General features: G+C 41.5%; 1 protein-coding gene across 1 annotated transcript in view; it reads left to right on the forward strand.

Moving 5' to 3' along the window:
- Positions 1-449: 449 nt before the first annotated feature.
- The window catches only part of LOC139438382 (arylsulfatase H-like), a 62,372-nt gene continuing 35,659 nt past the window's right edge, over positions 450-27,162 (forward strand). The window contains exon 1 of the mRNA XM_071213484.1: positions 450-679. The gene's annotated coding sequence lies outside the window, so the exon portion shown is untranslated. The remainder of the gene's footprint in view (positions 680-27,162) is intronic.

Raw genomic sequence — 27,162 nt, forward strand, 5'->3', positions numbered from 1 at the left:
CTATAAAGAGCTGCTTTTCATGTCAACTATCATCTCCCTCGAACAGAGCCCAACATGCCTTAGAAAAATGTTGCCCTTATTACTGCATGTCCTAATCATCAAATCTCCTAATCTCTTGGGAATTTTAATCCCACACTCATTTCTGAAGCTGTATAGCCTGGAAAGCTGAACGTGCTTGCTTCTTGTCTTAAGACTCAATAGATTTCTTGTACTTATACAGTATATCTTAAGTCTTAAGAAGAAAAAGGTGCCTGAACGCTAATAACGGCAATTCCCAAAAATGGATTAAAGGAACTTCTCAGGGGTATAAAAGGTGGGTCCCAAAGTACAGATTTAATACTGAATGGTCAAACTCGGGAATTTAAGCAAAGCTGGGGTCTGCCAAGAGGAAAGGGAACATGAATGGTTGAGAGTTTCTTGGTAAGTGCCTTTATCTCATTTCTAGCTTTATCCAAGTGGAAAGTTGGAAGAGGAAACGCTTCTGCTTTAGCAGAGTGCCCTAAGGCATTTTCTTCTAAAACCAGGGAATCCACTTCTCCTGGGAAAGAAGAGCTCCTGCTCACTTGCAGCCAGAGTTCACTTCCGGGTTGGTTGTTGGTTTTTCCAGATCTGCGGCAGGTATGCTCCACACTCCCGGAGAATGAACAAGACCAGGCGGCTCACCTTTTATCCGCAAAAGGTAGGATATAAGCACAAATGACTGACGTGACCTAAAACGACCAAATTGCCAAATAAAGATCCCTTTATGTGGAGCAAGTGTCCCTCAGTTGTTGAGCTCCTGCTTTGCATGTTCAAGGTCGAACGTCTTAAAGATAAGTAAATAAATTCTGATGAAAATAAAGTAGTTAATAAGCAAACCGTGATTAGGAAGGACTTGAGCCTTCTAGCGTTCGTTAGGTGTTTGATAATGGTTGTGCACCTCCTGTGTGTACAGAACTTAAAAACAATGTGTTCTCCTAAGGAACTTCAATAGTCTCTCTGTATTCGTGCATGGATTACCAAAACTTTCCTTTCCAGTGCTACATGGTTTTAGATTTTAAATTAGAAAAGTTCACATTAACAAAGTTGAATTGCATTACTTAAATAAAACCTACTGAATGTATTAACTAGAGCCCAGAGGGGGTGGAGCTGATGCAGAGGGGCTGCCCCAGCCCAGCCCAGGGCTCTAGCTGAGCTCTTGGTCAGTTGTTTTATTTTTTTGGGGGGGAAGGGGTCTAATGTTTGCCCCAGTGTGCAGAGAGCAGAGGTTCTTATCCAGGGGGGAGTGCAGTTTTGGCTGACCTCCCCCTTAAGCCAATGAAGCGAATTGTGGCTTCTTAGCATCACAACAGAACTGGTATCTTAAACACCTAAGTGCATGCCCCACCCACCCCAGAGCAGAAATTCAGTGGGATTAATGAGGAGGGTAAGTTGAGGCAGGAAGACGGAGCCACACGTGCAGGGGAAGGGTCTCCTGGACTGGGGATCCAGGACAAGGCTGGACTCCTCGCAATGAGGAGCCCCTTAGATGCGGAGGGGCTGAGCTTGGTGCTGAAAGAGTTAAGCAAAGGAAGGGGTGCCAAGCATCTCTGCAGGAAAGGGTGTGGAGAGGCTACTGGGCTGCCACGAAAGAGCTCTGTGTTATCACTGGAGTCCAGGGTTGTAAGTGGTTTGGAAGAATCCCCTTTACTTTTCATTATAGAGATTTACTCTGTTTTCATCTTTAAAAATTTTATCTCAACTCTTTGTAGCAAAGAACTTGAAACCCCATCTTGGCTCTCCATCAGAATGACCTGAGGCAGAGCTTAAAATGACAGGTCTTACCATTCCTTCTCAAAGTCTCTGAGTCAGTAGGTTTAGGGTCCGACTCTGGATATTTTTCTTTATTCTTCCAAGTTGATTGTGTACAACGAATGTTGTGAAGGGCAGTTTTGCAGTTACCTTTCCCCTGAAGAGATCTCTTCCCCAGGACACTAAATACATACAAAAAATTGTAAAGTATATTCAATAAAAGATATACTAGGAAATATACATATATTTTTATATTTTGTGTTGTGTTGTTCCTACTTAAGCCATACATACCGATCCCCAAGGCCTTATGTTTTCATCTTAAAGTCTCGTAGTTCAGTTTTTGTGTTTAGGTCTATGGTCCACTTACATTAATTTTTTTAATACAGTTTATTTTGTTTATTTATTTTTTAAGGCAGTACCAGGGGTTGAACCCAGGACCTCACACATGGGAAGCAGGTGCTCAACCTCTGAGCTACACCCGCTTCCCAATTTTTTTTTATAAGGTTCCAGGTAAGCATAAAGTTTCATTTCTTTCTCAAATGCTTATCAGGTTGTTCGGGCACTATTTGTTGAAAAGGCGGTCATGTTCTCTTTTAATTACCTTGGCATTCTATTCAATAGTCACTGGACTCCCAGTTCTGTACTCTTGATTTCTAAGTCTGTGTTCACATCAACACCACACCTGTTTGGACTCTGTAATAAACTCCTGAATGCTGGGCATGTAAAAGAAGCAGGAGATGGGCGATAAAAAACTTTCCAAACCTTTCATTAAGGAGTTCTTTTTCTCTAGCCAAATCTTTCGATGGATTGGAAGAATGTCCTACAGAACCCAGTTGGGAAACACATTTAGACGTTTTTTTCTTAATGTCTTAATTCAAGGCCGTTTAATTCTTATTTAATTTTAATTTCTTAAATCAACTTTATTGAAATCTACTTTGCCTACAGTACAATATGTAAGCATCCAGCTCAGTAACATTGAATTTAGTTATACGACTATGTATCCACGGAGAGAAACAAAGTATAGAACATTTTGATCACCCAAAAATTTCCTTCCAGCTCCTTTGCCACCAATCTCCCCTAGCCCAGTCTCCAGGAGCCCCTGTTAGCTACTGATCTCCTTTCTGTCATTAGAGATTAGTTTTATCTGTTCTAGAATTTCACGTAAAAGGAATCCTACTCCGTGCACTGTTTTGTGCCTGGCTTCTTTCATTCCGCATGATATTATATAGACCCATCCATTTTGAAGAGTGTACCTTTAGTTTCTTTCTTTTTATTGTGGAGTAATATTCTTTGCATCTGTAGGAGTCAGTTTCTTTATCTCTTTCTGATGAATAGTTGATTGTTTCAGTTTGGGGTCATTAAATAACACTGCTATAAATATTGCTTTGTGTGGACATATTTTTTCAATTCTCTTGGGTAAATACCCAGGAGTGGAATTGCTGATCATATGGAACTGGTATGTTTAACTTAAGAAACTGCCAACTTCTTTTCCAGAGTGGTTGTAACATTTTGATTTCCAGCCAGCAATTTTTTAGAGTTCCGGCTGTTACACATACTTGCCAATATTTTGCATTGCCTTTTTAGTTCATGAATTGGTATTTTATTTTGGTTTTAAAATGCACATTTCCTTGAGGATTAATGATGTTGAGCACCTTTTCATGAGCTTTTCAGCCATGAGTATATCTTCTCTGTAAAGGGTCTATTTTTAAAAAGGAACAAACTTATTATTATTAAATTATAAGAGTTCTTTGTAAATTCTGGACACCAATTCTCTGTCAGATATATGAATTTGTAATAGTTTTACAGAGTGTGACTTGCCTTTTTGTTTTCTTAACAGTGCATTTCAAAGAGTAGTTTTAATTTTGGTGATGTCGTATATATTAAATTTTTCTTTTCTATTTTGTGCTTTGTTGTTCCTACTTAAGCCATACATACCCACCCCAAGGCCTTATGTTTTCATCTTCAAGTTTTGTATTTTAGTTTTTATGTTTAGGTCTACAATTCATTACATTAATTTTTTTGAATACAGTTTATTTTATTATTATTATTATTTTTTAAGGCAGTACCAGGGGTTGAACACACGACCTCATACACGGGAAGCAGGCACTCAACCCCTGAACTATACTGGCTTCCTATTTAATTTTATAAGGTGCCAGGTAAGGATAAACTTTCATTTCTTTCTCAAATGCCTATCCTGTTGCTCCTGCACCATTTGTTAAAAAGACTGCCCTGTCCTCTTCTAATTACCTTGGCATTCTTTTCAACAGTCACTGGACTCCCAGTTCTGTGCTCTTGATCTCTAAGTCTGTGTTCACATCAACACCACAACTGTTTGGACTCTGTAATAAACTCCTGAATGCTAGGCATGTAAAAGAAGGGGGTGATAGGTGATAAAGAACTCTCCAAACCTTTGATTAAGGAGCTCTTTTCCTCTAGCCAAATGGGAAGAATGTACTTCAAAACCCAGTTGGGGAAATATTAGTTTTAGCCAAAGAAAAGGAACAGTGTATTTGGGGCTCAGTAGCTTGAGACTAGTGCACCCTGAATGCAAGGAAGGAAATGCACAGAGACTTCATAATAGACATGGACATAGACCCAGAGGCAGACAAAGACATAAGACATAGACATGGACATGGATGTGGACGTAGACACAGACATAGACATAGTCATGGTCATGGACATGGACATAGACATAGACATAGACATAGACATGGACATAGACATGGACATGGACATAGACTTAGACTTAGACATAGACAAAACATAGATATGGTCATGGTCATGGACATGGACATAGATGTAGACGTAGATGTAGACGTAGACGTAGACATAGACTTAGACATAGACATAGACATAGACTTAGACTTAGACTTAGACTTAGACTTAGACTTAGACTTAGACATGGACTTGGACATAGACATAGACGTAGACGTAGACATAGACTTAGACATACACTTAGACATAGACTTAGACATAGACATGGACTTGGACATAAACATAGACGTAGATGTAGATATAGATAAAGATGTAGATATAGACATAGTCATGGACATAGACATAGACAAAGACATAGACATAGACATAATCATAGACAGGGACATAGACATGGTCATGGACATGGACGTAGACATAGACTTAGACGTAGATGCAGACATAGACAAAGATGTAGACATAGATGTAGACATGGACATAGACGTAGACCAAGATGGAGATATAGTCATAGTCATGGACATAGACATAGACAAAGACGTAGACATAGTCATAGACATAGACATAGTCATAGTCATGGACATAGACATAGACATGGTCATGGTCATGGTCATGGACATGGACATGGACATGGACATAGACGTAGATGTAGACGTAGACAAAGGTGTAGATATAGACATAGTCATGGACATAGACGTAGACAAAGATGTAGACATAGTCGTAGACATAGACATAATCATAGACATGGACATAGACATAGACATGGTCATGGTCATGGACATGGACATAGACTTAGACATAGACATAGACAGAGATGTAGACATAGACATAGAGGTAGATGTAGATGTAGTCATAGACATAGACATAGACATAGATGTAGACATAGACATGGACATGGACATAGTCGTAGACATAGACATAGACATAGTCAAAGTCGTTCTCATAGTCATAGATATAGACATGTACATAGTCACAGACATGGACATAATTTTGTGTACACACACAAACACACAGACAAATACACACTTCCAAGCTCTCCACCCAATAAAAGGACTCAGTTGCAATGAACATAGAGAGCACCCAGGTCTTGTGTCCTAAATACCACTCTCCTCTAACAGAGCAGAACTCTTTAGAGAAGTGGTAGCTGATATCATGGCTGAGGCATAGAAGATACAAGATGATCCTGAAACCCATTTCCTTGTGCCGAAGATAAAAAAGTGCTTGAATGATAATGGTTTCATATGCAAAGAATACACAAACCAGGGAAGCAGACTTGGCCCAATGGATAGGGCATCTACCTACCACATGGGAGGTCTGCGGCTCAAACCCAGGGTCTTCTGACCCGTGTGGAGCTGGCCCATGTGCAGTACTGATGCATGTAAGGAGTGCTGTGCCACCCAGGGGTGTCCCCACGTAGGGGAGCCCCACGCTCAAGGAGTGCACCCCATAAGGAGAGCCACCCAGAGCGAAAGAAAGTGCAGCCTGCCCAAGAATGGCACCACACACACGGAGAGCAGATACAACAACAAGATGATGCAACATAAAGAAACACAGATTCCTGGGGCTGCTGATAAGGATAGAAGCAGTCACAGAAGAACACACAGTGAATGGACACAGAGAACAGACAACTGGGGGGTGGAGAAGGGGAGAGAAATAAATAATAAATCTTAAAAAAAAAACGAATACATGAACCAGTTTGAAGGGACTCTTGCTGGTCATGTCTGGGACAATTTGAGCAAAAAATTAAATAATGATAGACACCACATTAACCAAGTGAGAAAAATTAACACTTAAAGTGATAAGGTCACCAGTAGTGGGACAAAGTGACACTGTGTGCTTCCTGATTTGCAGTCCTGAGGGTTTTCTTTCCATAGTGTTTCCTGCCCAAGGCTGGATAATATTCTACAGAATAACTGGACTGTATCAATTTGGAAGAGCTGCTAAACAATACCACAGACTAGTTGGCTTAGACAGCAGGAATTTATTGTCTAACAGTTTTGGAGGCTAGAGGTCCAACATCAAGGTATCATCAGGTCACTTCTTTTTCTCCTGAAATCTGCAGCATTCTACTGCTGGACTGATGACAAACTTTGGGGTTCCTTGACTTGTAGATGCACCTCTGCCTCTATCACATAGTTATCTCTTTCTCCTTCTCTGGCTTCTTCCTTGTTCAATTTCCTTTGCTTTTAGGGACCTCAGTTGTCCTGGATTAGGGCCCAACCTCATTCAACTTGGCCAAACCTTAACTAATAATGCCTTCAAAGGTCTTATTTACAAATTAGTTGATACTCAAAGAACCAGAGGTTAGAACTTGACCATGTCTTTTTTTGGGAGACATGATTCAATTGCCAACATGCACCTACAAATTTTAAAAATTTATACATCCAATTATTATTTTTTTCATTCCAGATTTACTGGATCCATTATTCTGGAGAAAAGTCTCAGAAATATTCATCTTAAGAAGCCTCAGTTGATTTGGATGTAAAATTTGAGAACTACTGTGTTGGTAGAAAGTGTGGGGCTCCTAAGTGAGGTATTCCATCATGGAAGCGGAGATGAGAAGTGATCTGATTGTTAAAGAATGCAATTTTTAATTCACTTTGCAAGCATTGAATTTCAGAATGACTCCCAGGGATCCTAACATTTGGATGCATGGAGATCCGATTTGTTAAAATACACAGATGTTCAGAATCACCTTTTCTGACACAGGTTTTCAATGCCTTCATTTCTGTACAAGAAGCTTGGGGATAAATATGTCCATCAAAACCTCAGGTTTTACCATCAACCTCATGCTTTAGCCCCTTTGAGACAATAGCTATTCTACGTGAAGATGTTCATTCCCAATCAGGCTATTGACTAGAATTAAATGAGGTTGACCCTCATCGTTTGGTGGGCTTTTCCTTGCTTGAGCTTCACTCCCTGCCAACATGGCTGAGTCTTAATGGATTATGATTAGAGAAACATTTCAAAACCCATGGTTTTAGTGTGTTAAGGATTGCCAAGGTAATACACCAGAAATGGGTTGGCTTTTACAGTGGGGATGTAGTAACTTATAAGTTTACAGTTCTGAGGCCATGAATGGGCCCAAATCTAGGTATCCTCTGAAGATGCTCTCTCTCTCTGAGCTGCAGCTATGGTGATCAGACAAATGGGAACACTGCTGGTCTGTGCCTTCTCCTCCGGGCTCCATTGCTTTGAGCTTCTGGCTGCTCCTCCTGTGGCTTTCTCTCCCTTGGGTTCCATTGATTGCAGTTTCTTATGCTCTCAGCTTCTGTGGCTTCTCCTCTGAACTCCTGGGTCTTTTCTGTCTCTTTCTTCTCCTCTGGGTCTCATTTATGAACAAGTCCAGTAAGAGGATTAAGACCCACTCTGGGGAAGTGGATTTGGCCCAACAGATAGGGTGCCTACCTGCCACATGGGAGGTCCACGGTTCAAACCCCGGGCCTCCTTGACCCGTGTGGAGCTGGCCCATGCGCAGTGCTGATGCACACAAGGAGTACCCTGCCATGCAGGGGTGTACCCCACATAGGGGAACCCCACATGCAAGGAGTGTGCCCTGTAAGGAGAGCCACCCAGTGCGAGAAAAGTGCAGCCTGCCCAGGAATGGCTTCGCACACATGGACAGCTGACACAGCAAGGTGATGCAACAAAATGAGGCATAAATTCCAGGTGCCACTGACAAGAATACAAGTGGACACAGAAGAACACACAGTGAATGGACACAGAGAGCAGGCAACTGGGGGGGCAGGGAAGGGGACAGAAATAAATTTAAAAAAAAAAGACCCACTCTGGATAACTAGAAATAATCTAATCAAATGTTCCTTAAAATACTGTAATCAAAAGGTCCCACCTGTAGGTTGCACACTCACAGGGATGGATTAATTTAAGAATATGATTTTCTCCAGGCCACAAAAGACTCAGACTACCCCACCTACCCATGACCGAGTGGAAGAATACTCAGCTGGAACCTGGGAAGGTAGATTCCTTTAGATCTTTAGGAGACTTCCAGACAGTGCCACTGTGAATTGCCTCAGTGCCACACCAGCTTGACCCCTTCCATTATTAAAAGAGGCTCTTCCTTGCTCCCAGCAGGAAGCTCTAGAGAAGAGTGGTCAAGGACTTGTGGATGACCCAACTGGGTTGCAAACCCTGGCTCTTTTCCTCACTGGCTTCATGTCTTCTTGGTTTCTACCTCCAAGGGCTCTGGTGAGAATGGAATGCTATAGCACCCACATGTTGCACTTTGCAGATCCTGGCACATCCAAGGTACTCAACAGATGACAGTCAAAGACAACCACATGCATTTCCTGCTCTCTCACTGCTTCCTCCAGGGATTGGGATTGCTTGGGAGAGACTTGTTTCTTCCCTAGCTCTGTTGACTTGTGCTGGGGAGACTATCAGAGCCTTTTCAAAAAATTTAAACATACATAGATTACACAAATGTCACATAAAAATATAGGGGATTCTCATATGCTCTCCTCCCCACACCTCCCACATTTTCCCACATTAACAACATTCCTCATTAGTGTGGTACATTCATTACAATTGATGAACACATTTTGGAGTATTGCCACTAAGCATGGATTATAGTTTAAATTGCAGTTTACCCTCTCTCCCACCCAATTTTGTAGGTTATGGCAAGATATATAATGGCCTGTATCTCTCATTGCAATGTCATTCAGGACAATTCCTAAGTCCCCAAAACACCCCTGTATTACATCTGTTTTTCCCTCTCCCTGTCCTTAGAACCCTCAGTGACCTCTGCCTCCACATCAATGATATAATTTCTTCCATTGCTAGAATCCCAATATATCTATAGTAGAATACCATTAAGTCCACTCTAGCTCATCATTCATTCCCCAATCCTGAGGATTCTGGGATGGTGATGCCCACTCCACCTGTAATTGAGAGGGGGCTATGATCCCATGGATGATGCTAATCCCATTTACAAAATACCCGCACAGCAACACCTAGCCAAATTGACACAAAATTAACCATTGCAGATAGTAAAACACAAGTATTCAAATCATAGAAGAATAAAAGGATATGGTCAAAATCATTAACAAAGGTTTGTTCTGGTCAAGCTAGTGGACTTTTTTATGCCCACTTGCCATCTCTGTGGAGGATTAGCTAAAATGAGAGGTGAAATAGCAAATATCCTTTATTCTCAACTATCACCATGCTTGAAAATAAGGAAAGGGATATGCCATGAGCTAGAAAATTTGAGGAATTCCTGAAAGGAATAAAAACCAGGCAAGGTCAGAATGACAGAGGAGAGCAAGGCAAGGGAAAGCAAAAAGCAGACAACATTGTTCAAAGAAGCAAAAAGCAAGATATTTGGATGTTCTGGGGAAAAACAAAAAGCTGTGCAAAAAAATGGTCTTGGTCAAAATAAGGGTGAGTTTGACTTTGAGGATGAATAACATTTTCCTTGAGTGGTCAGAGGTTTGTGACATTTGGTCCTTGAAGCAGAGAAGAGCATCCTGGCACTCTCTCCTACTGCAACAGCAACCACTATTCCTCCTTTTTCCTTTGGGAGGCACCAGGAACCAAACCAGGGACCTCCTGTGTGGTAGGTGGGTGCTCAGCTCTTTGAACCACATTCACTACCCCACTATTCTTTTGATAGTCAGTTAGCCTTTTGATGATTATTAATGAGACCTGTCTCATTTTTACATGTTTTTTGAGCTGCTGCTTGCTTTTCAAGTATTTTTTCTCAATTGTCCAAAAGCTTGTCTGTCTATTTTTTATTCTATGTTTTCCATTAAAAACTTTATTTCAAATTTACAAAAATAAAAGAACAGAAAAAGGCAGTTCAATGAGTTATGAAACATTACTCCTAAAAAATTCTTTTTAGGTACTTTTTTTTTTTTTACAATCTTTCTTCTTTAGCTTAATTTCATTAAGGTGAACTTACAATTTTTATTACTCTAAAGATTTTGTACATATAGTGTTAATTTATTTAATGGTTTTTTTTTATAAACTAAGGGATATTATACCCAAGCTAAATAAAATTGAAACCATTATAGTTTATGCAAGGAATGTTCTCTTTTTTTTTTCTTTATAGGAAGCTAAAACTTCTTTTCTTTGTTTAAGTTATGAAAATGAACAATTTTTAAAAGCATACGGACTACCAGGTTTCAAAACACATTACATAACTATCTATCCCATCTAATTCCAACTGCTAAGTCATTTGTTCCTCTAGGGTTCAGAAAGATACAGAGATGAACACAGATTAGTTAAATGGCTTAGTTAACGTCTCCTTATTAATGAAAAAAGTGAGGAAGAGAAAAATGCTTAATCATATTCATATCTCACAAGAGCAAACCCCATATTCTTTTTTTTTTTACCTTTAGAGTTAATACCGTACCATCTTTGCTTTTACTACAAAAGCGTTACAATGTCTTCTTTTTTAAAAAAAATTGGGGAATCATACATAGTATAAAGTAAGTAAAGCATCAAGTATACAATACCCTTGTACCATAATACAATAAATGTAATGTAGATGGGTTCGAAATACCTTCTCTCACCCTTTTGCTTGTCTTTCCTCTCTGTTAAAGTAGTTTCTTGGTTTTCCAGGACTGCAGTAACAAGATTAGGTTAGCTTAGACAACAGGCATTTGTTGTGCCAGTTTGGGAGACCACAAGTCTGAGGTCATGTCATCAGCCGGTTGTGTTTCCTCTGAAGTCTGCAGCATCCTGGTGGTGAGCCATTACTCAACCTCTCACTCCATCATGAGACCACCTCTTTCCTCTTCCTTCTTCTCCTGACTGTCTAAATTTCCTGCACTTATTAGTGCTCCAGTCATAGTGGATGAAGTCCTCTGATTCCACTTGGCCTCACCTTCACTGATCACATCTATTTTTTTAGATTTATTTATTTTATTCTCCCCTTCCCCCTTCCCCGTCCTCCTCCCCCACCCTGCTGATTTTTGCCATCTGTGACCATTCACCATGTGATCTTCTGTATCTCTTTCTTTTTTGGTCTTCTCATTTTTTCTCCTGGAGACCTCTGATGTGGAGAGAGGTTCCCTGTTAGCTGCACCACCTCAGTTCCTGGTGTCTGCTGTGCTTCACCTTGACTCTCCCCTTTGTCTCTCTTTTGTTGCATCATCATCTTGCTGTGTGACTCACTTGCATGGGCACTGGGTCACTGAGAGGGCACTTGTCTCACCATGCGGGCACTGGCTCACTGTGCAGGCACATTTTCTCTTCTTTTTCATCAGGAGGCCCCAGGGATTGAACCTGGGTCCTCTCATATGGCACGTGGAAGCCCTATCACTTGAATCACCTCTGCTTCCCTGACTGATCATAACTTAAAAGGGCCTTTTTACAAGTGGGCTTACTCACAGGATGGGGTCAGGACTTGGACATGTCTTTGTGGGGGACAGGATTCAATCCATAGCAAGTGTACTTGGGTCAACAGATGGTCTCAATTTTAAGGTAGGTGAATTTGTCCATCCTCTTGTGGCCTGACACCTGGTGCTGAAACTCTCATGGGTGGAGGGTGCCCACAGAATTTTAGTAGACCACTTCACTTCAGGACCCCCTCCAAGCACATTCCTGCATCAAGAAAGCAAATCAGTGATGTCACTAGCCAGGAGCTCCAGAGTAGAGGCCACATGACCTTGGGTAGAGCAAGACATGGTGTGCATCGGGATGAGTTTCTCCTGCTGGTGTAACAATTTATGAAAAAACAAAGGGACTTAAAACAACACCCTCTGTTTTAGACATCCAAAGGGGTGCTGATGTCACGTACCAGAACTCTGTTGGCTTTTATCAAGGTTGTTTATTTGGGGTAGAAGCTTACAGTCACAAGAGTCCAACTCAAGGTACCATACAAGGTACTTTCTCACCCAAAGTCATCTGCGTCTGTGAGGGTTCAACCTTCCTTCTTCTTCTTCAGTCTCCTTGGTCCCAGCTTCTTCTGATCTCCTGTAGGCTGGGATAAGGCTTGTCTCTCTCCCAGAGCCCATGTCGTTCTGGGCTCAGCTGCTCTGTTCCCTTCACCAGGTCAGCTGTGAACTATCAGGCTCATCCCTCTTCTCAGGCTGCAGGATCCTCTGTGTATCTTCTCTGTGACAGTGTTTTATTACCACCAAGGCTGTGGGGATTCAACCCTGCACACTCTGATGACATGTTCGAATAAAAGCCCTAATCTTGATTTAATGAAGTAAAAGTGAAACCTCTGAATCTGATAGGATCTAACACTCCCAGAGGTCAGACCAGTTTACAAACACAGCCCGATATCTATTTTTGGAGTTTATAAACAATAGCAAACTTCCAGACCATCTTATTATTATAATGTTCTGGAGGTCAGATATGCAAAATGGATTGGCAAGGTGATGTTTCTTTTGGGGTTTCCAGGTGAGAATCCATTTACTTGCCATTTCTAGCTCTTGTTGAATACCTGCTTTCCTTGGTTCTCACTCCATCTTCAAAGCCAGCAGAGAAGCATCTTCCAATCTCTCTTTCTCTCATTCTTTTGAATCTGCCTCTTTTTCCTACCTTGTAAGGACCATCATAATTACATTGGACCCACCTGTCTTATCCAAGATTATCTTCCCATCTGCCTTTACCTTAATCCCATCTGCAAAGATCCTTTTGTCAGATAAGGTGTTGGAGCCTTAGGTTCCAGGAACCAGGCCATGGACATCTTAGGAGGTCATTATCTGGCCTACTATTTTGTCTGCTTGAGGGTTTGAGGAATCTTTCTCCTTTCCCTCCTTTCCAGAGGGTGAAACATGGTCCTTCTACCCAGGTGTTTAGTTTGTAAGGGAGGACACTTGTCCTCTAAAATTCTTCATTTACTGGAAATGAACATACGCACACACAGAGAGTTTCACCTCTGATGGTCAAATTGTTTTTTTCCTGTTTCATTTATTTATTTACTGTATCTACCTGTTTGCTCTCCTTGCTCCTACCCTTGTTAACCAGGAAGGGAGGTCTTGAGGATGTTGAGGTCAGAAAATAAAGGCAATGTGATTGTTTGTGCAATGAACATGACATGCTAAGTTTCTAGCCATAATGGTTAGAGTGAAATACAAAGCTCATATCACCTCCTCCTCATCACTGCATTTCTGATGACTTTTATTCATTTGCTTTTTCTTCAGATCTCTTTTCTTTCAGTTTCATCATTCATTATTTTGGTGTCCTGATAGGTGTTTTCTCAAGGCCAGTGTCCTGGACTTTATAGGATTAAAAAAAAAATTTCTATGTTTTTATTGTCTTTTTTTTCTTTACGATACATAGATCACAAAAACTGCTACATGAAAAATATAAGAGGTTCCCATATACCCCAGAACCCCCCACTCCTGCCACATCAAAAACCTCTTTCTTCATTACGGCACGTTCATTGCCTTTGGTGAAGACATTTTGGAGCACTGCTGCATCACATGGATTAGAGTTTACTTTGTAGTTCACACTCTCCCCGAGTCCGTTCACGGGGTTATGGCAGGATATAATGTCCGGCATCTGTCCCTGCAATATCATTCAGGACAACTCCAAGTCCCAAAAGTGCCCCCATGCCACTTCTCTTCTTCCCTCTCCCTGACCTCAACAACTACTGTGGCCACTTTCTCCACATCAATGATACAATTTCTTTCATTGCTAGAGTCACAATAGTTCTATGGTAGAATATCAGTAGGTCCACTCCAATCCATATTTTATTCCTCCATCCTATGGGCCCTGGGATGATGATGCCCACTCCACCTCTAAATCAAGTGAGAACTTAGATCCCACATGGATGATGGATGGGATTCTCCTGCTTGCAGTTGTAGGCACTCTTGGCTCCCTGGTGTGGTGGTTGACCATCTTTACCTCCCTGTTAGCTGACCTGGGTAAGCCCAATGAACTGGAGAGTAGGTGCTGCAACTCTGCTGAGGTTCAGGGTCCAGCTGGCACATGGACAGTCCAGAGATTGAAGTCTCCTGATTAAACACCAACCCCAGCACCAACCACAGTTTCAATAAACATTACAGAAGAGGCGTGTGAATTTAAATGGGAAAACCCACTCAAGCATTTGCCCAGTCACTGTAAATACTTTGCCATCTTCAATTCCTTATAAAATATCCCTAATATCTTGCTTGTGCCCTCGTTTATGAGCTTACTAAATCTTTAACACTGATTCACTTTATATTTGTATGAAAATTATGCAATTTTTGAAAATTTTACTTTAATAAAATACCCAATAAATAGTTTTTAGTGATGCCAAAAATGTTCAATATTGAATCTAGTAAAGGCATAACTCCCACTTGAGGAATTAGCAGTTAAATATTTTATGTATAATGCCTTCATCATATCTGTTTTATCAGATTGACTGTCTTTTAAAAGAGATTTCTTTTTTTCATCAAGGTCTTATAGATACTGTCTTATATTGTATTCTAAACATTTTATAGTTTCCCCCAAATTTAAAACTTTAATCAACCACAAATAGATTTTCATGAACTTCATATTTCCCCTCCATAAGCTTAGCTAATTGTCCTTTCTGACTCATTGAACAGTAGATTCTCTTCCCTTTCACTTTCACTGCATGAAATTGCTCTTGGACTCTATTTTATTGTTTGTCTATTCGTCTACATGGGTTCTATCACTATTGCCTTATCTTGTTCTCCTCAATGATGGTTAATCTTGATCTTTTGTTTAAAGGTTAAGAGAAGCTTCTAAAGATCACAAAACAAAACAACACAAAAAACCTTGCTTTGTAATTTTAGTCTACCAGAATTGTATTGACTCTAGAAATCAGTTTGGGGACATCTCTCTCTAATATTAAACTTCTCCAAGAGCCTTCTTATCCAATATGAAGATGGATAAATCCAATATTAAGAAAGACATACTTTCTTATCCAATATTAGGACTTCTTTTTCAAGAGTTATCTAATTTATTATGCATTCTTCAGTGTCCTTCTATAAAGCTTTATAATTAACTTAATAGAAATACAGTATTTCTTAGATTATATTTATTCAAGCTGCTCATGTATAATTGATTGTCCTTGGGTGAGACTTTACTTTAGAGCAGTGGGACATTAGCTAAAAACAAAATTAAGGGCCCACCCACACTCAAATTCTAATCAGCCAACAAACAGGATATAGCCATGAATACTTTATGACCTGGAAAGATTATGCATGAGACTTCTAGCTAAAATCAAATAATAAATAAGTGCATTTACCTCTATTAACTTCTGAAACCTCATTACAAGTAGAGGAAAAGGATTTACAAAGACACTGAGTTAAGGGAAAATGGAGACGCTGTATTTTCTAAAAGTTGACTCATTGAGTAGACTAAAAATATTACCATTTTAACTGGGAATAGTGGAAACTATGAGTAATATTTATTCACCAAAGCAAAATAAATACTAAATATTTAACTCCAAACCATGAAATAGTTGTATTGGGAGGGTGGAAAATAGAAGTCTGGGAAGGCTTGAACATGCCTGGGGAATAGAGATGGTGTGAAAGCTAAATTCTTCTCTTCTATCATTGTATTATCAATAGATATTAGTCACTATTTCAAGTCCTTGTAATGAAATTTGCAGAAATGCGACCACAGTTTTTGAAAGCATTAAGCAAGGGGGGATAATGATAGAACATACATGAGGGGAGCTGGCACAGAGCTGAAATGTTTTTCATAAGAAAAAGAAAGGGCTGTGTGATGGAAAGACAGGTGGGCAGATGTGGGGGTAGAGCAGCCAGGGTTCACCTGAGGGAAGGGCTGGAGAAGGGGAGATGGGGGGAAGAGAGGAAATAGAGATTTAAGGCCAGGCATTAGGGAGAAGAGAGTTGGGATTGTGATGGCCAAAGTGAGCTTTGGGGCAGATCAAACAATGCTTCCCATGAGATAGAAGTTTCTCCATTTTCCCTGCATGACCCACTCCATGCTGGGTCTACTCTGCAGACATACTCAGTGCTCACCTGTCAGCAGATAAAGAGCTCCTTTGCCAAACCTGATGGTGACTCTTGGATGGCTTAGTGCTAATGTGGTTTCTCATCAGAAAACAAGCTCTGTAGGTGATTAGTGTGTGAAGTCAGGGCAAGGGGAAAACTAAGGATGGCAAAGAAACATGTTTTCTTCCAAAAGACTTGGGTTATACCTGGGTGGGAGCAACTGCAGAGGCATGACTTCATCATCACCATCCACATATGCGGTAGACTGAGTTGTGTGCTCCAGAGAAAAACATGCTCGTAATTTCCACCCATTCCTGTGGGTGTGAACCGTTATAAATAGGACCTCTTGAAGATGGTAATTTTGGCTAAGGCGTAGCCAGCTGGAGGCTTTATGGAGACAAAGCCACATGATGGAGAAGCTGGAAGTCAACGGAATCTGGAAGAGAAGAAAGAGGACAACATCATGTGATGGGAAAACCCAGAAACTCAAGATTGTTGGTCAGACAGAAAGGGATTTCCTTCAAAACTGTGATACAATAAAGTAATATTGTTTATGCAAACACATTGCATGATATTTGTCTTAGCAGCCAGGAAAATGAGGATGAGGTGTAAGCCACAGATGCCCCATCTTCTCTGATCATTGTTGACAAAGAATTTTAAACAGCATGGTGCCATTTTCCTAGAATTTAAAACCTTAACATTGGCTAATTCATTCTTCCTTTATCTACTCTTCTAGTTGTTAGTAATACTATTGATCTGCAATACCACCTGTTATTTCCAGAAAAGCATTACAATCATTTCCTAAGGATGGAGGGATTCTGGAGTCATGTTACCTCTTGGCTTCAAAGATGAGAAATCAGTGTCCCTGCATGAACCAAAGGTTTTAGGTTTTGGCACTTGGATTTATGCCTTTCACCTCTTTGCTGCTGGGTCTTTGTTTTCTTGTTTCTTTTCAGTATGCTCATAATTGCTTATTAAGGCATTTTTACGGCCGATGGTTTAAAATCTTGGTCAGATAATTCTAACATCGCTGTCATCTTGGCATTGACATCTGCTGGTTGTGGGTTTTTTTGTTCAGTTAAAAATTTTTCTGGTCCTTGGCATGACAAATGAACTTTGAAATGGAAACTTGGACATTTGGGGTATTCTTTTATGTGGCTCTGAATCCTATTTAAACCTTCTGTTTTAGCTGGTTTTCTTTGGTACTCCTCCAGCATAGGAAATTGCGGGGGGGGAGACCTTTTTACTGCCAGGTGAACTTCCCCACTCAGCCTACATGCTACTGCTGAGAAGCTGATGGGGTTGAGTTGAGTCCCCCCAAAAGAGATCTCCAGGACAACTAGCAAGATGACAGTGGGGTAAGGAGATCATAGAGTCAGCTCCTGGCAGTTACAGGGCAGTTAGTAAACACCCAGAGCTATCTGGAGCTAGCTGAAGCACCTGTTTGGGGGTTCCAGGAGACCAGAAGAGCATCCTGCAACATCCTTGAAGGAATGGAAGGAAGAGACTGCCCATCGGCAGGGAAGATTCATAAGTAGAGTCATCCATGCAATGGGGGCCAGAGCCAGTCCTTCACTGGAGCTTCACTGGAAGCTGTTCTGTGGCTGGAATTGAAAGCTTCACTTCCCAAAAATGGGGGAGGAAGGGACAGTTGGGCACCAACTTCAGCTCCTGATGAGTAAATTCAGCAGGCTAAAGTATAATCCTGAGAAGAGCTAAAGTTTGAGCCTGTCCAAGTCAGAAGGCGGCCAGAAGACACCATCTTAACTCTGTGCTTGGCATGAGGGCAAGGGCGGTGGACTGAAAATTCCAGTGCTGGTGGGGACTGGCTTCTTTCCATCCAGATCTGATTGCAGGTCTACCTTAAACCCCAGCCCCACCTCTGGGAGGAGGAAGCCAGGGGACCTGTGCCAGCCTATCTGGGAAATTACCAGTCAAGCTGCAGAGGCTGGTGACCATCTTACTTTGGCAGTGCAAGCTGCCCCAGGAGCTATTTTGTGGTTGGAATTTGATTCTCCATTCCCCAAAAACAGGGGAGGAGGAGACAATTGGCCACTGATTTCAGCTATTGATTGGTGGATTCAGCTGGCTAGAGTATAACCCTAGGAACAGCTAAAGTTTGAAATTGCCCAGGTCAGAAAGAAGTTGGTAGCTGCCATTTTGACTCTGCCTCCAGTATGAGGGGAAGCTAGGCTGACCAAAAATCACAGTGATGGTAGGAACCAGTTTCTTTCACCCAGATTGGCCTGTAGCCCTAGTCTAGGTTTCAACCCCACCTCTGGCAGGGAAGAGGCTGGCAGGTCCTGAGCCAACCTATCCAGTTTACTGCAGGTACCTTTGGCTGGTGCAGTCTGGATAATTGGAAGTCTACTGGGGCAACTGTGGTCATCTGGGACTGGCACTGTGTAGATTGCTGCTCACACCTGCGGTTCTGTCCCCACCCCAGGCAAGGGAGAAGGAGGCATGTAACTTCATCAGTCTCTCTGGGAAACTAGAGTGTAGGCCTGCACAACTTGGGTTATTCCACACAGCTGTGACTCTGTCTCTACCCCTGGTAAAGGAGAAAGTGGGGAGAAGTTTTATCGTTCCCTGAGGTAATGATAGCAGTTTGAGCCTCCACAGCTTATAGCACTAGCTACATCCTTGGCTTCTACTGCATGACCAACAAGGAAAAAAGGGCAGGAAATCCTAAACTAAAGAGAAAGACTACACTCAGAATACATACTCTAGTAAGCCAGATGCCAAGACACCAACAAAAAATTACAATCCACACCAAGAAACAGAAAGCTATGGCCCAATTAAAGGAACAAGATAAGCCTTCAGATGACAAAAAGGAGTCGAGACAACTAATCATAGATGTTCAAACAAATCTTGATAAATTCAATAAGATGGCTAAAGAGATTAAGGATATTAAGAAGACCCTAGATAAACACAAGGAAGAATTTGGAAGCATACATAGAAAAAGAGCAGCTCTTATGGGAATGAAAGGTGCAATAAATGAAATTTTTAAAAAACATTGGAATCATATAAAGCAGATTTGAGGCAGAAGAAAGGATTGGTGAGCTTGAAGAAATGGCCTCTGAAAGTGAACATACAAAAGAACATATGAAGAAAAAAAATGAAAAAATTGAACTAGGCTTCAGGGAACTAAATGATAGCAAAAGACATGCAAACCTATGTGACATGAGTGTTCCAGAAGGAGAAGAGAAGGGAAAAGGGGCAGAAGAAATATTTGAAAAAACAATGGTAGAAAATTTCCTAACTGTGTTGAAGGGCATAGATTTCCATGTGCAAGAAGCACAATGTACTCCCATCTGAAAAAATCTGAACAGACCAACTCCAAGACACATACTAATCAGAATGTCAAATGCCAAAGACAAAGAGAGAATTCTGAGAACAGCAAGAGAAAAGCAATGTATAACATATAAGTGATAGCCCATAAGATGACAAGCTGATTTATCACCAGAAACCATGAATGCAAGAAGACTGTGGTGTGATATATTTAAGATAATGCAAAAGAAAAGCTTCCAGTCAAGAATCCTATATCCAGGAAATTGTCTTTCTGAAATGAGGACGAGTTTCGAATATTCACCGATAAACAGAAACTGAGAGAAATTCTAACCAAGAGGCCAGATTTCCAGGAAATTCTAAAGGGTGTGCTAGAGTCTGGGAAAAAAAAAAAAAAAGAGAGAGAGAGAGCGAGAGAGGCCTAGAAGAGAATCTAGAAATGAAGATTACATATAAAAAAAAAATAACTAAATGTTTCAAAAGAGTGGTGAAAATAAAATATGACAGGTAAAACTCAAATAGTCAGGAATAAACTTAACCAATGATGTAAAGCAGAGGTATTCAGAAAAATGCAACTCAATGTTAAAAGAAACATTAAAAAGCCTAAATAAGTGGAAGAACATTCCATGCACGTAGATTGGAAGACTAAATATCATTAAGATGTCAATTCTACTCAAATTGATATACAGATTCAATCCCAATAAAAAGTACATCAGCATTTTTTAAAAAATTGAAAACATGATTATCACATTTATTTGGAAGGGCAAGTGGTCCTGAATACCCAGAAACATCTTAAAAAGGAAACATGAACTCTCCCTTGCTAGACTTTATATTACCTAGCTATAGTGGTAAAAACAGCATGGTACTGCATAAAGACAGACACAAAGACCAATGGAACCAAATTGCTGGTTTAGAAACAGACCCTCACATGTATGGTCAAGTGATTTTTGACTAGCCTATCAAACCCACACAGGTTGGGCAGAACAGTCCATTCAACAAATGGTGCTGAAAAACCTAGATATCCATAGCTGAAAGAAGGAAAGAGCACCTCTATCTCACACCTTATCCAAAAATTAACTCAAAGTGGATCAAAAACCTAAAAATAAAAGCAAGAACCATAAAGCTTCTAGAAGAAATTGTAGGAAAATAGCTTCAAGACCTGGTGGTAGGTGGTGGATTCTTAAAGGAGATAAGAGGAGGACTGAGAGGGACTACTGATGTTTAATGTAGGTAGCAGTTTTAATTATCTTTACTGTAAAAGTGTATATTTTACTGCACATTTTAGTATAAAATATATAGAGTGGATGGTAACAAATAGTGAGTAACAGCTAGTTTATAAATGGGGATGTGGCTGAAAATGGTAGTCTAGGTATGTAAATGCCAATTGACAGAATGCTAGAGAATATTCTAGGAAGAGAATAGCACAGTAAACCAAGAGCTGGATGAGAATCGTGGTTGATGGTACAGACGCAAGAGTGTCTTTTGTGAGCTAGAGCAAATGTATATCACTACTGCAGAGTGGTGGGAATGTGGAGAAGCATGGGAAAATACAACTGGAGTGACCTAAGGACAGTGGTTAGTAGTAATAATTTTAATATTCTTGCATCTATGCCAAACATATACTGTGTTGATAATGAGACAATATGGAAAATGTGAGCCAAATTTACACTATGGACATAGTAACAATAATCAGATTATATTATTTTATCTGTAATAAATATTCCACCACAGTGTAGTGTGTTGATTGAGGGATGTTGTTTGGGAATTCTGCACATGTGCATGATTGTTTTATAAGTTTACAACTTCTGTCATAAAAAATATATTTAAAAATAATAATAGGATGGTTTTGGGGAAAAACACACCAAATGTAAGATAAGGACTATAATTAGTAGTAAGATTTTGACAATATTCTTTCATAACTTGTATCTAATATCTCACAACAATGCAAGGTTTTGGTGGAGGGTTGATGTATGCAACCCCTGTATGATGTTATGCATGTTTGCTTTGTAAGTTCATGACTTTTACTATACACTTAATTCTTTATATATGTTCTTATATAAATGATATAAAGATAATAATAATAGGGTGGATTGGGGAAAATACTTTGGCTAGTAGTAATATTTTGACAATGCTCTTTAATCATTAGTCAAAAAGGTTTAACAACAATGCAAGGTATTAGTGGTAGGGTGAACTGCAAGAGTCTAATATGATGTTATATATATTTGTAAGTTCACAACTATTACTGTACACTTATTGTTTGTTTGTTTATGTATGAGTGATATACTTCAGTAAATTTAAAAGAAAGAAAAAAGAGATGCCCAGGGAGTGGATGTGGCTTAAGCAGTTGAGTGCCCACCTTCCACATGAGAGGTCCCAGTTTCGGTCCCCAGTGCCTCCTATAGAAGACAAGCAATGAGCAGACATGAGCAAAAATAATGAGCAGTCAATGAGGAAAAAGAACAAGGAGACCGTGAGCAGACAGTGAGAAAAAACAATGGGCAAACAGATGAGGGAGCCATCTCAGTAGTGGGGGGAATTATTCTTAAAAAAAAAAAAAAAATCTGTCCATATCCTAACACTTAGGACCTCAGAAGATTCCTGAACTTGATTGGAAATAGGGCTGTTACAGATGGAATCTGGCAACTTAAAATAAGGTCAGACTGGAGCAGGGTGAGCCCCTCATCCAATATGTCTTGTGTCTTATAAGATGTGGAGAAGAGATACAGAGCAGGACACATAGTGGAGAGGACCATGTGTAGACAGAGGAAGAGATTGGAGTGCTACATCTACAAGTGAAGGGCTGCCATGGATTCCTGGTCACCCCAGAAGCCAGGAGAGAAGCAGGGGACAGAGTTTTTGCTGCAGACTCCCGAGGGAGCATGACTTTGCCCACACCATGGTTTGGGACTTCACAACTGTGAGAGGACACATGTCTGTTTTTTGTGGTACTGTGTTACAGCAGCCCAAGGAACCTAACACAGCAGGGTTGGGGACCTCCAGCTCCCCAGCTTTTCTCCACTGATGTGTCCCTGGTTAGGAGGGAGTAGGAGTGCCCCATGGCCAATTCTCACATGGCCTCTGTGGCATCACAGGGGATGGTGACCTCATCTCTCCTAGGTGGCAGTGAAAATCCTGCCTTTCCATGGGATCTTCTCTGAAATCAACCCTGTGGAGCAGGGACTGATGCGAGGAAGAGGTGGAGGCAGCAGTTTCCTAAAAAATGATGGGTTCCACAAAGAGACAGTGGTCCCTGGGCAGAGTCCTGGCAAATGCTGAAGAAGCACTGGCTGCAGGGGTCCCTGGTAGAGGAGGAGTTTGGGGTTGCCAACCTGACTTATTTGCAAGTAAGTGAGACACCCCCTGCAGCAGTTTGATATTATTGAATTCCAAAAAGAAATGTTGGATTATGTTTGTAAACTGATCTTTTCCTCCGGACATATTAGATTATATTGGAGTCATAAGTTTACTTGATTAGGTAATTATATCAACCACTTGTGCCAGCAGGATGTTGAGTCTCCACCCTTTGGTGGGTGGGGACTCACAGATAAGACACAAAGGACAGAGTTGGTGGTTTTTTATTTTGGAGTTTTGATCTTGGAGTTTGATGCTGAAGCTTTAAGCTGGAGCCCCAGGAAGTCAGCTCACAGAGGAAAGAGAAGCAAACCCCAGGAAGAGAGGAACCTTGAGCCCAGGAAGAAGCAAGCCCTGGGAGGAAGGAACCTTGAACCCAGAGAGAAGCAAGACCCTGGAAGGGAGGAACCCAGGAAGCCTGAACCCTGGCAGACGTCAGCAACCATCTTGCTCCAACACATGAAAATAGACTTTGGTGAGGGAAGTAACTTAAGCTTTATGGCCTGTTATCTGTAAACTCCTACCCCAATTAAATACCCTTTATAAAAACCAACCCGTTTCTGGTATTATGCATCAGGTGCTTTGGCCAACTAATGCACCCCCCAAAAAACTACCTTGAAGATGGAGGCGGGTTTTGGAGGCAGGAGAAGAGCAAATTTAGACTTGCTTTGTCAGTGGGACTTCAAAGCATCCATAGGCTGCTGTAGCGAGGGAGCAATGTGGGTTGAAACTTCTTAGAATTTATATTTTATTATAATTTCTTAAATGATAACTCAAGGGGAGATTTTTTTACCTCACTTTCTAAGACAGATGACAGAGTAGAAAAATTGAAATGATGATGGCGATGAACTTTGGATGGGTTGCTCATGCATGCAACTCCAAGAGGTTCTGATGCCAGAACTTTCCGGACCTCTCCAGAAGTGGCCAGCAGTCTCCAGTTAGGTCACGATTGCCACCTGGTGGAAAGAAGTGTCAGATGCAGCTCTCTTTCAGGGAAGTTAAAATGCGGGCTTCATAGTTATTTTCTCCCATACTGCAGATTGTCTTTTCTCTTGAGAGCGTCCCTTGAGGCACAAAAGTTTTTCATTTTGATCAAGTCCAATTTATCATCAATTTTTAATTCTATTCCTTTGTGCTTTTGGTGTTGTATTTAAGAATCTACAGACAAACCCAAGGCCATGAAAATTTATCCCCATGTCTTCCTCTCAAGTTTTCTGGTTTTAGCGCCTCACTTCAGGCACTTGATAGAGTTTGAGCTAATTTTGTGGACTGTTTTCATTCATACAACAGACCATTATTTAGCTATAAAATGGAATGCAGTTCTGAGTCATGCTGTAGCATGGATGAAACTTGAAGACATTATTTTGAGTGAGATGAGCCAGACACAAATGGACATGTATTCCATTTATATGAAATATCCAGAATGAGCAAATCCAAAAAAACAGGAAGGAGATTAGTGATTGTTAGGGGCAGGGAGAGGAGGGAATGGAGCCTGACAGCTAATGGCTATGGGGTTTCCATCTGGAGGTGATGAAAAGCCCTGGAATCAGATAGAGGTGATGGTTGCCCAACATTGTGAATGTGCTGAGTGATGCTGAATCGTCCACTTTAGAATGGTTACATTGGTCAATTTTATATTACGTGCATTTTATCACAATAAAAATGAAGGAAAATATGAGGACAAAATTTCATCTTAGAATAAGATACGATAGAGTATGAATTTATCCTAGAAACCATTTATAGTAAGTGGTTTGCTGCCAGGCAGTCTTGGATCCAAGCTTGAGCACTTAATCCCTGAACTCCTGGCTTCCCAGCAAAGGACACAGGCTGGATTTAACCCCTTACTCCAATAAATGTGCCAGGGTGTTTTTGGAAGCAATTCCAAATGTCACTAGCCTCTTCTCCTCAAAGAGGCACCTTCAACTTGGATGCATCCTACAATCTGGGAGCCAGAGTTTTCACCTGTGGCAGTGTGGGATCCCTGAAGTCCAATAATTTTCATGATGTAAAGTAGGATTTAGAGGCTTCCTATAATGACCAGGCAGCAACTGTGGAGCCAGGTTTCTCATTGATAATGCCTATAAACCTGAAGGCACATCTGCACATGCACACCTGCATGAGCACACCTGCATAAGTACACCTGTGTGAGCACACCTGTGTAAGCACACCTGCATAAGCACATCTGCACATACACACCTGTGTGAGGACACCCACATGAGCACACATATATAAGCATACCTGTGTGAGCACACCTACAGGAGCACACCTGCATGAAGCATACCTGTACAAACACACATTCATGAGTGCATGTACATAAGCACAACTGAGCAGGCACACCTGCACAAGCACACCTCATGAGCACATCTGCATGAGCACACCTACATGAGCACACGTCCATCAGTGCACCTGCGTGAGCACACCTATGCAAGGACATCTGCGTGTGCACACCTGTGTGAGTACACCTGCATGAGCATCCTTGCATGAACCCACCTGAGTGAGCACACCTACATGAGCACACATACATAAGCACATCTGTGTGAGCATACCTGCACAAGCACTCCTATATGAGCACACCTGCATGAGCATACCTGCACAAGCACACACCTTCATGAGCATACCTGCATGAGCACATCTATTTGAGCACACTTACACAAGCACATGTACATAAGCACACCTGTGCAAGCACACCTGTACAAGGTCACCTGTGTGTGCATACTTGCACAAATATACCTGCCTGAGCATGCATGCATAAACAGACCTGCATGAGCACACCTGCATGAGTGCACCTACATCAGCACACTTGCATGAGCATACCTGCACAAGCACACCTGTGCATGCACACCTGTCTGTGCACATCAGTACTCTGAGATAACCACAGAAGGAGACCAAGGACGTACCTAGGTGATAGAGACCCAGCTGCCAGGCAAGGAACCCTAGGACCTGTGCTGACTCAGCACCAGAACGCTGCAAGAGAAAGCCAGACCTTGGCAACACCTTGATTTTGGACTTGCAGCCTCAAAACTGCAAGAGAATAAATTCCTGTTGTTAAGTCAACCCATGGGTGCTATTTGTCATAGCAGCCTGGCAACCTCAGGCACTGTCCCCTGGGTGGGCAATGCAATCCCTTGGGAGGACAGAGAGGTTCTTGGGTGAGCTCCAAAATCCCCCAGTCTTTCAGCCACCAGGAGCCAACACCTGAGAGACAGGTCAGGGGTGGGCACAGTTGAACACTGGCTACTGTGAACTGCACCTGCACTTCCTCCAGCCCTTCATTAGCACAAACACCAGGGAGAATGAGGGACTTACTCGTTTAGTTTAAATTGCTTGCACAGGTTTAATCGTGTGCCCCCAAAATCCAAGTCCACCGGGGACCCCAAAATGGGACCTTATGTGGAAATAGGGCATTTGCAGATGTAACTAAGGATTGTGAGATGAGATTCCCTGGGTTATGGTGGTCCCTAAATTCAATGACTGATGTCCTTATAAGATAAGGAAAGATCCAGAGGGGAGGCTGTGGAAGATGGAGAGAGATGAGGGTGAGCAGGCACAAGCCAAGAAGACCTCGGGCCACCAGGAGCTGGGAGAGGCTGGGAGGTGCCTCTCCTAGAGTCTACGGAGGACCATGGGTCTACTCACACCTTGAGTCAGACCTCTGGTCTTCAGAAACCTGAGAGAATAAGTACCTACTTGTTTAAGACTGCTTTATGGCTCTTGGTTACAGCAGCCAAGAACCCATCCAGCCCCCCAACTATTTCTGATTTTTCCCATGTCCAGCCTCTGCAGACAGATGTAAGTAATACTTCAAAGGTGAGTCATCTATCTATGTATTTTCTGCGTTCAGTCATCTCTGACATCTAGACATGCAGATCCTAAGATGTTTAAAGTGAAATGCCCAGGACAACTCCCTGATGGATGATGATGGACAACACCCATCCCAAAAAACAGGGAGAATCTACAACTGCAAGAAGACGGTTCCATCCTTCTGCCCCATGGCATCTAAGCCCCCTTCTCAATCAGAAGCAGAGTGGACATCACCGCCCCAAATCCTCAATGAACAAACATAAGGGGGGAATGCAGCTATGGACTAAAGTAGACTTACGATTATTCTAGCAATGGAAGAACTTGTGTCATCGATAGAAAGGCAGTGGCCACCACAAGTTCT

This window comes from Dasypus novemcinctus, chromosome Y (assembly GCF_030445035.2).
Source record: "Dasypus novemcinctus isolate mDasNov1 chromosome Y, mDasNov1.1.hap2, whole genome shotgun sequence".
In the NCBI taxonomy this organism is placed as follows: domain Eukaryota; kingdom Metazoa; phylum Chordata; class Mammalia; order Cingulata; family Dasypodidae; genus Dasypus; species Dasypus novemcinctus.